Raw genomic sequence first — 14,117 nt, 5'->3', positions numbered from 1 at the left:
TCTTCGCCCCCTCCCCAGGCCCCCACCTGCTGAGTTGTGTTGTTCGCCCTAATGGCCTTCAAAATTTCCAGCAGTAAAGACCGTTGATCCCCATCCTGAGAAACGCCATTAGCAGTTGTAGAAGCATACATGTCATTGGCAATCGTTTTGTTAGTCTCACCTGCTTGGTTCCTCGCCTCCTGGAGTGTCGCTGGTCCATCTCTTCCGTGTGGCTCCTGAGCTATCTGCTCCCCGGAGCCGTGATGGGCGACCTGCGGAGGCAATAACAAAGAGGCGACTCCCTCCGCCCAGTTATATTGCTGCCGCGCGCCCTGCTGCTGCCGTCCCTCACCGCTGCTGCTGGCCCGGCCTCGGGCCTGATCTGCCCTCGCTTCCCATGCGCCTTCCTGACATCCCCCTCCACCCTCCTGTTGGCCCCCGTAGCGGCCCCGTTCCTCCTCCTGCTCTCCTTCGCTTTCCCCCCCCTCCTCTGCCGAACTCACCTCCGTGGCGTGCTCCGGCTGCTGCTGCCACCCTCTGCCCCCTTCCCACCCGCTGGGCCTCTGTGTTGCCGCCTGTCCCCCTCCCCGGCTCTTTGTGGCCCCCTTTCCCGCTGCTCTCCTCCACCCAGCCTTGCGCCCCCCCCCCCCCCGCGCTGCTCTGCGCCCCTCTGACCTCCTGGGGCCCCCTGCTTGTGGCTCCTGCCTCCCCCCCCCCGGTTCCGTGCTGGGGCTCTGCGGTGAGCCCTTTAGTTGCCCCTGTACCTGCAGGCCCGGGGCCGCGCTGGGTCCCCTCCGATGGCCATGTCTGTGTGGCCTGTGGGTGGGGGTGGCCGCTTGGTGGCTGGTTGGGGATGGGGTGCGTGGGTGCCGCCCTGTGGGGGTTGGCACAGGCCCCCCGCCGGCCCCACCGCCGCATTCACCGCTGCGCTGGACGCGCTGACCGGGGCTCCGTTGTGCCCTGTCCTGTCGGCGGCCATCTTGCCGTGGGCTTTTGGATTGAGCCCGGCGGCCATTTTCCCGGAGCCCATGGCGGCGGCCATTTTGTGGGAGCTCCGGGTGGCGGCCATTTTGGCTTGGAACGGGGAGAGTGAGAGGGAGGGGGCTTGGGCCTACTGTCCGGGGCTGGCTGGGTGAAGAGATCCCCTCGGCCAGGCAGAACACCGCTCCCGGGGCGCTCCCCGTCTGCCCACTGGCTTCTCCCCCCTCCGTGGCAGCCGCCTCGCTCTCCTGCCCCCCCGCTGTTCGGGCCCGGGCCCCCCCGCTCGCCGCGCCGGCATCCGACCGGATGGGCCCTTCCTCCCCCCGCCTCCTGCTCCTGGCTGGGGAGCCTGCGGGGCTGAAACGGGCCGGAGGCCTCCTTCTCCTGGTGCTTTCCGGGCGAGCACCAGCCAGGTTAGTAAGCTGTGCTTGCAGCCACAGCATACCTTGTTCGCCCGGCATGGCCCTCACCCGGTCCCAGAGTTGCTGCATCGGGGCATCCATGCTTGCCCTGGATTACTTGCAGCAGCTCAGGGATGCGGAGGGATGAGGTTATTCTTTGGGGGGGGGGGGCTAGCAGTGGATGGGTGGGCTGGCTGGGATGGAGGACTGGGTGCGTTCAGCAGCTCGAGGTGAGCTGGGTGGCTGGGATCTGGGCCGGGTGGGGATTGGATGGATGGATGGATGGGACGGGGGGATAGTTGGTTGGAAGAAGTGAGTGGGGTGGGATGGCGGAAGCTGGGTGAATAGATGCCTGGGGTGCCTCGAGAATAGGTGGTGTGCTCTGCCGGTCGGCTGGGCTGCAGGTAACCCAGGAGGGAAAGCTGCTGGCTGTGTGCTTGATGCTGGGTGGGAGATGGGAAGGGAGTTCTGGCTAAGGCCTAGGTAATGAAAACCTGCACTTACCCCAGCCTTTGCTCCAGCGAAGTTTGCTGTATCCACACGATCCAAGAAGGGAGGCTGAATGGCCAGCCCCCTGGTCTTATAGTGTCCTGGCCCCTGGCCAAGACACTCCACCTTTACTTCACACCTGGCGACCCTATTGTTTCTGGACAGTCCAGCTCAGAGCCCACCCGGTCACGCCCCTTCTCGCCCTAGCTTCGCCCAGCTCTCAGGTTACTGTACTCCTTTAAAGTCCGTTTTTTTTTGCCTTGGACATCCTTTAAATCCAAACAAGCAGGTAGTATTGAATCAGAGAGTAAAACCTGGGGGACACCTGCTTATGATGTCATATCCTCTTCCTTCAGCTGTTCACACCCTGTGGGAGTTTCCAACATCTCAGTAGAGTTGGGCCGAACGGTTCCATGCGAACTTCAGTGGTTCGCGTTCGCGTCCCGCAGGCGAACTTTTGCGGAAGTTCGGTTCGCCCCATAATGCACCATGAGGGTCAACTTTGACCCTCTACATCACAGTCAGCAGGCCCAGTGTAGCCAATTAGGCTACACTAGCCCCTGGAGCCACTCCCCCCCCTTATAAAAGGCAGGCGGCGGCTGCCATTACGCTCACTCGTGTGCCTGCGTTAGTGAGAGTAGGGCGAGCTGCTGCAGACTGTCTCTCATAGGGAAAGATTAGTTAGGCTTAGCTTGTTCCTGGCTGCATACCTGTTCTGTTAAGTGAACCTGCCACTGCATACCTGTTCTGTGAACCCACCACTGCATACCTGTTCTGTGAACCCACCACTGCATACCTGTTCTGTGAACCCACCACTGCATACCTGTTCTGTGAACCCACCACTGCATACCTGTTCTGTGAACCCACCACTGCATACCTGTACTGTGAACCCACCACTGCATACCTGTTCTGTGAACCCGCCACTGCATACCTGTTCAGTGAACCTGCCACTGCATACCTGTTCTGAGAACCCACCACTGCATACCTGTACTGTGAACCCACCACTGCATACCTGTTCTGTGAACCCACCACTGCATACCTGTTCTGTGAACCCACCACTGCATACCTGTTCTGTGAACCCACCACTGCATACCTGTACTGTGAACCCACCACTGCATACCTGTTCTGTGAACCCACCACTGCATACCTGTTCAGTGAACCTGCCACTGCATACCTGTTCTGAGAACCCACCACTGCATACCTGTACTGTGAACCCACCACTGCATACCTGTTCTGTGAACCCACCACTGCATACCTGTTCTGTGAACCCACCACTGCATACCTGTACTGTGAACCCACCACTGCATACCTGTTCAGTGAACCTGCCACTGCATACCTGTTCTGAGAACCCACCACTGCATACCTGTACTGTGAACCCACCACTGCATACCTGTTCTGTGAACCCACCACTGCATACCTGTTCTGTGAACCCACAACTGCATACCTGTTCTGTGAACCCACCACTGCATACCTGTTCTGTGAACCCACCACTGCATACCTGTTCTGTGAACCCACCACTGCATACCTGTTCAGTGAACCTGCCACTGCATACCTGTTCTGTGAACCCACCACTGTATTCCTGTTCAGTGAACCCGCCACTGCCGTCACTACACAAACAGCTGTTTGCGGTGCGTTACACAGTGAGTTTGGTGTGTCAGTGTGAAGCAGTACCTTAATTACACTACCTGATTGATGTATACACATGCAAGATGTTTTAAAGCACTTTAGGCCTGTCATTTAGCATTCAATGTGATTTCTGCCCTTAAAACGCTGCTTTGCGTCAAATCCAGATTTTTCCCGGGGACTTTTGGCGTGTATCCCACTCCGCCATGCCCCCCTCCAGGTGTTAGACCCCTTGAAACATCTTTTCCATCACTTTTGTGGCCAGCATAATTTTTTTTTTTCAAAGTTCGCCTCCCCATTGAAGTCTATTGCGGTTCGCGAACTTTAACGCGAACCGAACCTTCCGCGGAAGTTCGCGAACCCGGTTCGCGAACCTAAAATCGGAGGTTCGGCCCAATTCTACATCTCAGAGCCCACCCAGGGAGTGGTCACTAATCTGCACGTAGTTACCTCACCCTTGCACAGCTTCTGGGAAATTTTACACTTATGTTCCCTTCAATACACTTTTATTCACTCTTTCCCTTGTACGATAAAAAACAACATTCACAACCCTTACACACAACCTAGTGGTGTGTCAGTAGGGGATCAAAGGTTGCAACCACACTAGAGCTCTTAGACCAGGCGCAGACACAGAACATTTATATTGGGCTTTTCTCCAGACCTGCAGCCACTAAGACGTGTTCTAAAGGCAGTAGCAGTGTTAGGGAGTCTTGCCCAAGGATCCTTACTGAACAGGTGATGGCTTACTGAACAGGAAGAGATGAGATTAAAACCCAGGTCTCCTGTGTCAGAGGACCAGAGCCGCCCACCAGGGGCCTTCCCTCAACCACCTCAATAGCTCTTTAATGGTGCTATAGTGGTATTGATCACCCCTATATATGCTTTGAATAGTGGTAATCATTATGTTAGCTTGAAAGGTCAACATATTGTTCTTTGATAAATTCAGCTTATTATTCCAGTTTATTCTTCTTCTCCACCCCCTCTCTTTTTCTCTACGCTAACTTCTCCTAATGTTTTCAGTTTACAAGCGCCACTCGTACAGTTTTGAAGCTACACACCCCAAACTTGGACCACATATTGTTGGTGTCACCCCAAATAAAAAATATATATATTGGGGAGATACCCAAAAGTGGGTGGAGCTACCAATTAAAAAGATAGCTATTTTCTATACTCTACTCACAGTTTCATTGGAAAACTACGTTTTTGCCATTCGTAGAGCCTTGAAGTTAAACTCTTGGGGTCATCCTGAAAAATTCTGTCCCATTTTGGGGGCTCAAAAAAGTGGGCGGGCCACTAACAACCAATAAGATTTTCCTTGTTGACTTTAATCAGAAAATGTTAAAAAAGTCTTCTTGTCACAATATGAAAGCTATAATTCTCAAACTTGGCACAGTGGGTCACTGGGTGACTGGGGTTAACATTTTGAAAAGTAGGTGGAGCCACATACAGCCAATCAGATATAAATCCAACATCATGTGGTTTCTTCAGAAACAACACCATTTAGTTAACAAACTGGTCCTCTCCTCTGCTTATGCCTATCATACTGTGCATGTCCTTGGCAGGTTTTGTTGCGCCATATAAATTGTTATGTATAGAATACTTGGGGGACCCAATGTAAAACTTGCACTGGGTCCCAAAGCTCCTTAGCTACGCCACTGACACAAACCCATGTCACTTACACCCCTCCCCTACGCCACATCCCACCGCTATACAGAGGGTTCCCCTAGCCTATAGCTTACTTTCAGTCCACCTGCATGGCTTTCCCTCCCTGGTGCTCTAGTACCGCCCCCCACCCTGCTACTTCCTGGTGGTCTAGTACCGCCCCCCACCCTGCTACTTCCTAGTGGTCTAGTGCCCCCTCCCACCCTGCTACTTCCTAGTGGTCTAGTGCCCCCTCCCACCCTGCTACTTCCTAGTGGTCTAGTGCCGCCCCCTCCTCCACCCTGCTACTTCCTAGTGGTCTATTACCGCCCCCCCACCCTGCTACTTCCTAGTGGTCTAGTGCCGCCCCCCCACCCTGCTACTTCCTAGTGGTCTAGTGCCGCCCCCCACCCTGCTAATTCCTAGTGGTCTAGTACCGCCCCCCACCCTGCTACTTCCTAGTGGTCTAGTGCCGCCCCCCACCCTGCTACTTCCTAGTGGTCTAGTACCGCCCCCCACCCTGCTACTTCCTAGTGGTCTAGTACCGCCCCCCACCCTGCTATTCCAAGGTGGCTTAGTGCTTCTTCCCTCCCTGTTACTCTGTGGTAGTCGACTGCCGCCGCCCCCACCCCAATTGCTGTCACTCCCTGGTGCATAAAACTTTCATAATTCATATATTACAAATATAAATCTAATACTAAAGTAGCCTCATTCTTAGCATTAAATGAACATACAATCAATGTAATAAAAGCAAAATATTTGATTGCATACAACTTGCATTATTCATAAATTTGCATACAACTTGCATTATTCACATATTGCAAATATAAATCTAATAATAAAGCATCCACATTCTTAGTGTTAAATCGCTCATATAGTCTGATATGTGTAACTAGCAATCTCATTGCTCACATATATTCACATTAAGGCTTAGTTGTGGACATGTACATGCCCAACGGGAACTCATTTGCTAGTTTACATTATATATCCTTAATGGATTTAGATCCAATAGTGTAAACAGTGTTCCTTCACATGACAAATGGCTGCAGATTTACAAGACCACTTCCCTTAGAGATGTGTTATTATGCAAGGAAAGGACTGAATATAAGTGTGCGCTGTAGAGCTGCGTAATCCTGTACATGACACTGTGACAGATGATTCTTTATTGTACATGTGCGCAACAATCTGGGGGCCGCAAAGCAGGCACAGAAGGGCCGTGCGCTGAGCGGGGGGGGGGGGGGGCACTGCCGCGGGGAAGGGTGAACTGTGCCCACCCCCGTCAGATTGTGGGACCCCGCAGGTGGTGAACTGGCTTGCGGCGTCTTATAAGTTTACTCTTCGCAGCCCGAAGCTCACCTCAGCCTGAGGAGTCTTCTGGGCTATTTTTGTCTCCAGCACAGTGCTTTGGGCGCCATCTTCCCGTAGCCCTGCTCTACCTGTTTCAGCGCGGGAGTTGTGAAGATGAACGGGGGAAGCATCACCAGGAGAGGAGTCTTCTGCACTGCAGGTGAGTAAATGCTTTTTTTTTACAGGTGCACATTATTTTCTGGTGAAACATTGCTGCATTACGGTTATTTTTTGGTGAAAGATTGCCACATTACGATTATTTTCTGGTGAAAGATTGCCGCATTATGATTTTTTTCTGGTGAAAGATTGCCACATTACGATTACTTTCTGGTGAAAGATTGCCACATTATGATTATTTTCTGGTGAAAGATTGCCACATTACGATTATTTTCTGGTGAAGTATTGCCGCATTATGATTATTTTCTGGTGAAAGATTGCTGCATTACGATTATTTTTTGGTGAAAGATTGCCACATTACGATTATTTTATGGTGAAAGATTGCTGCATTATGATTATTTTATGGTGAAAGATTGCCGCATTACGATTATTTTCTGGTGAAACATTGCTGCATTATGCATTATGGTTTTTTTCTGGTGAAACGCTGCCCACACTACGATTATTTTCTGGTGAAAGATTGCTGCATTACAAATGTTTTCTGGTGAAAGATTGCCACATTACGATTATTTTCTCATGAAACATTGCTGCATTACGATTATTTTCTTGTAAAAAATTGCAGCATTATGATTATTTTCTGGTGAAACATTGCCACAATATGATTATTTTATGGTGAAACATTGCCGCATAAATGATTTTATTTTATTTCACAGATTTTCTTGCCTGGAGTGACATGCCTGGACTGCATGGCTGTAGGGTGAGTACCAGTGCTGTAAGGTACAGGGTGGGCTTACTGTGGCTGGATAGTGTACTGGTTAAGGGCTCCACCTCTGACACAGGAGATCAGGGATCGAACTTCGGCTCAGCCAGCACTTATTCAGTAAGGAGACCTTGGGCAAGACGCCCTAACATTGCTTCTGCCTAAAGAGTGTCCTAGTGGCTGCAGCTCCTCTGATGCTTAGAAGTCCGCCAGGAGAAAAACCTGACATAAATGTTCTGTTTCTTAACTGTTGTGTTCATCTGGCCTGTAGACAAAGTTCTTACATGTCTACAGAGCAACTGCACAAATATCTACACATGCATCACCCAGCTAAGTTGCTGTTACATGGCAGACATATGTGCACTAAACATGTTGCTGACATACAACTTCCACAACGTCCCGTGCCTCTAAGATCTTCAGTTGCTAAGACTGCAAAAAGTATATATATATATATATATATATATATATATATATATATATATATATATATGTATATATATATATATGTATGTATGTATATATATATATATATATATATATATATATATATATATATATATATATATATATGTATATACTGATCTGAAACGCACTGCTAGAGTACTCTCAGGTCATATACAATACATGTAGCTAGAGGCAGTGTGCTTTTAGATAATTTAGTAAGGAGCACAATTTTGCAAGAGGTTGAACGGGGGTGGCTTAAGTTAACAAGTTATACTTGTTGGAAAAAGTGAGTTTTAAGGGAGCACTTAAAGTGAACCTTAACTAGGTTAAAAAAAAACGTTTTTTGCATGCCCAAGACAGCCACGGCAATGGGAGCGTGATTGAGGGATGCGCGCTACCAGGGCTTTGCAGGCGTACTGGCCCGTCAAAAATGAAACTGGCTGGTTGCGGGGGACTGGAGGATCGGTTTGGCCCGGCGTGGGCACAGGACGTCTGCAGGGGGCTGGTGGAAGCCCCAGGTAAGTGAAACTGTTTTTTTTTTAACTCAGTTAAGGTTGGAGAGTGACGGATGTGTTTTGGAAGGGGATTCCAGAGGAGGGGGGAGGCACGTGAGAAATCTTGTATATGTGATCCTAGAGGAGGACAGGAGAAGGTCGTGTACAGATCTGAGATTGCGGTTGGGGTGGTTTCCTTTGCATCTGCACAGGAGACAAAAATGCAGGTAAACTGGTCCGCCTCTACAGCAAGGAGCCCCTCCCCAGTCTTGTCCGCCGCTATAGCTAAGGCCCCAGGCAGACCTGTCTGTTCTATAAATAAACCCAGAAGGTGTTTCTGTGCCCTCCGAGCTAATTTTACCTGCCGCCGTGTGCTTGTTTCTCTTCCTTAATTGCTGTTCTTGTGTTGCTATTAATTTCTGATAGGCAGAACAAGGTGGAAAAATAATAGCGTGAAAAATACGAGGGAGGGATGTATTGTGATAAAATTCATGTCACCAAATAATTAAAACTGTGTATAACCAGCAGAGCATATATTACAACAGGGAGGCGGCAGTTTGCGCAGTGCTGCGCTGCAACGGTTTCCACCACCAACCCGGATTCCAAACTATAAATGTACGCCTGCATAAAACAGCAACGGGAGCCGCTGAGAAATAAAACATCCTTTTCTGTTGTCTAATTACAAGAAAGCTCGATGTGCAGGGAAAAAGAGTCCTGCCATCTTCTGGTCCACCACTAGATGGCAGGACTGCGTCCTAGGAAGAAATAAATAAATAAAAAGCTTGACCTATTGTTCTGGGTGATTGTGCTAACAGCAAATCCTTACATAACGGAGATCCAGGAGCTGACAGACAAGGGGGCATTACTCCTGAGATCAGCCCCTGACATGTTCCATTTCCATATAGATTCATATTCAGAGATAAGCAGCTGACAGCGGTTCACTAGTACCCCTGTAGGAGGTGATTATAAAACGGTGACCGTGTCTATTTATAAAGAGAAGCCATCCGAATCCATGTCACCACTTTCTCTGCTCTCTATTTATAAGAATATCATTGCCTTATTTATAAAAGGCCACTCTTGTAATTCGGTCTCTGAAAATCCATATGTGATCGCCAGTGCTGTGATTCATTGGTGATCCACCCCTCACTGCTAGTTTAAAGGGAATCCGAGGGGAGGGACATATGGAAGCTGACATATTTATTTCCTTTTAAATTAAAGCAGGATTGTCAGACACAAAATCAAATTCAATTTACCCACTGTTTATTATGTAGTCTACATCCTGGCCCTGCGTTGCAAGCATTCCAGTATAATCATAAATGTTCCTGCTATAATGAATCTTATCTCAGTCAGCCTGGCTCCTTTCTGGAATATTGCCTCAGAGAAGGAAGCTTGTTATCTCCCCTCCTCACTGATTGGCTGAGGGCAGTTCAGAGTGACAGGCTGATGCTGAGAAGGGATTCACCTAACCCCTCTGCAGAAGCTGCCGAAATACAACCTATGTTGTGCTCCCATGTGTTTAGAAAGCAAGATAGATATGACAGTTTCTAGGAGAAAAAAAAAAGAGTAAGGAAGACAATTACATTAGGATTGACTTCAGTCAGAGGCAGTAAAGATTGAAAAGGCCTGGAACAGTTTTCTCTTCATTTACTATATAGAATTCACTGAAATAAAAATGTAGACAGTACAATACATATGTAAGTAGAACAAGTATTTATCTACTTATATACAGTATGTGTTTTTTTTCTTGGGATAGTATGGCTGTCCCTGCTGTTTTAAACAGTGCACATTGCTTAGCTGTCCTACTGATCCTCTGCCTCTAATACAGGTGGTCCCTGGTTAACGAACAAGATAGGGACTTTAGGTTCGTTCTTAACCTGAATCCGTTCTTAAGTCGGGACACTGTGCCATCTCTGTCCGTTGTGCCTCCATTGTGCCCCTCTGGTTCATCTATGTCCCCCCGTGTCTCCTTGGTCTTCCTTGTGTGTCACTTGTGCCCCCTTGTGTGTCTCTCTTGTGCCACCTTTGCCCCCATTCCCCAAGCAGAGTAGGTGCAGCAGAAGCCACATAAGGGACGTCTCACCTGTTCCATGGCATTGTAACGTCCCATCGGGCTGCGCGGCCCGTCCTCTCTCAGTTCACTGTTCCCCCGGCGGCTTCTTACGAGTCGCGTAATGACGCAGTCAGGCGGATCGGCAGGTGTTCGTATCGGCGTGTTGTTCATAAGTCGGGCGTTCGTAAGTCGGGGACTACCTGTACTCTTAGCCATAGACCCGGAAAAAGCATGCAGATCAGATGTTCCTGACAGAAGTCTGACTGGATTAGCTGCATGCTTGTTTCAGGTATGCAATTCAGACACTACTGATTCCCCTCAAAAGCCAAAATCACTGAGGGGCGGGCGCGTATGGTGGCACTCAAACTTCTGTCGCATCTCTGCAGCTTATATTTCCTGCTTTCATGGAAAAGAATCATCCGCTATCATTTAACAGCGCCTTACCACCCATTGTTAATTATTTGCATTCAGTAGTGCTACCAAACACTGGAATGCCCCATGATAACTGTAGCTTGGTGGGAAGCAGGAAATTTGGGCGCATGAGGCAAGTGGAAAAAAAGGGCGCCGCCATTCACTCCCATGATAAATATCCTTGGATGGGTGCCGGACAGGAAAAAAGGGCCCCCGGAGATTATTAACGCTTTCAAACTGTGCTTGTGATGATTTAGGGTTTACAAAATGCGTCTGTGACGAATCACGTTTACGAATATACTAAACATATCTATCGTATTGAACTAAAACGTTATTTAAAATGTTATCACTTACTGTTTGTAAAACATTATTATGCACATAATAAAGCGATCAGTAAGTAAATTGTAATATATTTTTTACAGTAACTATTTGTAAAACATTATTATCCACACAATAAAGCGATCACTAAGGAGGGGGGGGGGGGGTCTTAGGGTTAGGCACCACCAGGGGAAATTTAGGGTTAGGCACCACCAGGGGGGTCTTAGGGTTTGGCACCACCAGGGGAGATTTAGGGTTAGGCACCACCAGGGGGGTCTTAGGTTTAGGCACCACCAGGGGGGTCTTAGGGTTAGGCACCATCAGGGGGGTCTTAGGGTTAGGCACCACCAGGGGGGTCTTAGGACCACCAGGGGAGATTTAGGGTTAGGCACCACCAGGGGAGATTTAGGGTTATGCTGGGAATACACGGTTCGTTTTTGCCTTCGTTTAAACCTTCGATTCGTTCGGTAAACGAATCGAGTGTTGAAAACGTATGTGAAAATAGTCATAATCTCATTATAGTTTCGATTAATAGACCCCAAAAACGAACGACTAGTGATCGAACATGTTTGATATTATCTCTCTTTATCCATCTAATCGAGCCATTGGTAGGCTTGATGGCTGTTCAGATCGATTATATATTCGTTTATGCTAGTCCGTCCCTGTAAAAAGGGATTTTCGTTTCGTTTCTTTGCAGCCTTCGATCATTGGAAAAACGAAACCATCAGAATCGAAAAAAAAAACGAAACCGTGGGTGGTGATATTAACCGTATGACCGATTATTTCGGGATCGAAAAGGACAAAAGGCACAATCGAAACGAAGGTTTAAACGAAGGCAAAAACGAACCGTGTATTCCCAGCATAAGGCACCACGAGGGAAGATTTAGGGTTAGATACCACCAGGGGGGTCTTAGGGTCAGAGATAAAGGGAGGGTTCTGTGTGAGAGTGGGGTTAGGTTTAGTTGTAGTAAAATGTTAGTAATATTTACTAATGTTTTACTACAGTTATTACGAACGTACTTATATTTTTTTCATTGTTATAAACAATATTTTCACAATATTAAACAATTATAATGATTATACATATATTATCGTTTTTTAACAAACAAAATTAGAAGTTTCACTTTCAAAACAGTGAAGATTATTGTTTTCACAATTTGCGATTTTATAGACATTATTAAAGGTTACTTAAATTTGTAAAACATTATTATAAATGAAATACAACACAATATTGTTATAAATGCTATTACCGCTTATCATTTACACCACGCACCCTTTTTTGCCCTTTTTGCATGGACGCGCTTGGTGTGTAGGGTGATTAGTTACAACTTACTCCCTTTACGTGCGTTTTTTCTTTAGGGAATTGAACCTTATCTAACTCAGTGATTGTATTTTCCTGATATCTCAATATATCTTTATCTTTGTTGTTATAAGTTGAATTGAGTAAACACAGCTGTGAAAATCAATTTTCGTGTCTCTATTTGAGTCTAAAAAACAACAAAATGTGAATTTTTGAGCTTTATTAATTAATAATAATAATTCTGCTGCCTGCCTCATCCACCTGACCACCTCTCCTCCTGCTCCTCTAAGGCCCAGTTCACGATAGCGTTTCGTGGCAAAACTGTCAGTTCCAACTGATCCGTTGTCCGTTCAAACGGATCCATTGCGGACCGGTTTAAATCCGTTTCCGGTCCGTTTCAGTTCCATATGTATCAGTTTTGCATACATTTTGTGTCAGTTTCTGTTTTAAAGGGGAAGTTCTAAAATTAGCATTAAAGATAGCTATATATACACCAGAGCTCTCAATGATTTGTAAATACATTGTGGTCATTGTTGAGGAGAGAGCTTGCTGTTTGAACAATTGATCCAGTGTATTTCTACAGCTTCTGGCTTGGAATAGTCACCTACTACTATGTGGGACGAAGGCCTGCTCTTCGCAGGAGATGGTGGGTGCACCCTCTACTCCTTGAAAGGTTGCCCCTGCACTTGGACAATCAGGTCCCAGATGCTGTATAGCCTGATGTCTTCCATCTCTTTCCAGAAATCAATGAACTGGGATGGATCCCACTCCAGCAGCACTGCTAGGCCCATGTGCCAAACAAGCCAAGATGGCCACTGTACCATAGAGAGTACACAGGAAGCGGCTAGAAAGGTCCATTTTTATAGCCAGTGTGTTGTTAGGTTCAGTTTTCTATTGCTTCCTATTGCCCTGCAAAACCTTCCGTTTCAGGTACGCAGGGAGCAACGGTCCGGAAAATTAGGGCCTGCAGCATTTTTTCGATCCGGGGACCGGAACGTAGGTAACATATCCGGACGGATGTGTACAGTCCCATAGATTAACATTGGATCCGTTCGCTTTCATTCCGTTTCTACGTATAGATATGGTCCGGTTCCGATCCACAAAAAACGCTAATGTAAACCGGGCCTTAGGCAGCCTCTCTTTGCCAATCTCTCCTATTCTTACCAATTACCTACAGGATCCAGTTTAAACTCCTCACCCTATCATATATACAGCTTACATATATACAGCTTTAGATAAGTTGTCACCTCCTTCAGGGACAGATCTGGGGGGGGGGGGGGGGCAAGCAGGTCTCTTGCCCCAGGCGCAGTTTGATGAATTCTTGAAAAGGCGTCCGTCCCTGACCTCCTTACTTTTCCTCACAAATCTCCAGATTCCATTTCACCCGGAACCTTCGCTCATCCCAGGAGACCCTCTTGTCCTCTAATTTGGCCACCTCCTCTCACTCCCACATCCAGGATTTCTCACGGGCATCACCTCTCTTTTGGAAATCTCTCCCACAGACTGTCCATCATGCTCCAAGTATGGAAACCTTCAAATGTTCTCTCAAAACATACCTGTTCAGACAAGTCTACAATTTGCTAGTAGCATTGCAGGCTCCCTGTGTCCTCTGCTAACCCCTGTGTTTCCTTCCCTTATGCCTCCAACCCCCTACCCTCTAGATTGTAAGTAGAGATGTTGCGAACATCAAACTCGAGCTTCCGGAAAAGTTCGAGTTTGCGCAAATCGGATGAACCGCCATAGACTTCAATGGGAAGGTAAATTT

Source organism: Hyperolius riggenbachi, chromosome 6 (genome assembly GCF_040937935.1).
Source record: "Hyperolius riggenbachi isolate aHypRig1 chromosome 6, aHypRig1.pri, whole genome shotgun sequence".
Classification (NCBI taxonomy): Eukaryota; Metazoa; Chordata; class Amphibia; order Anura; family Hyperoliidae; genus Hyperolius; species Hyperolius riggenbachi.
Note: the sequence above shows the minus strand (reverse complement) of the source record.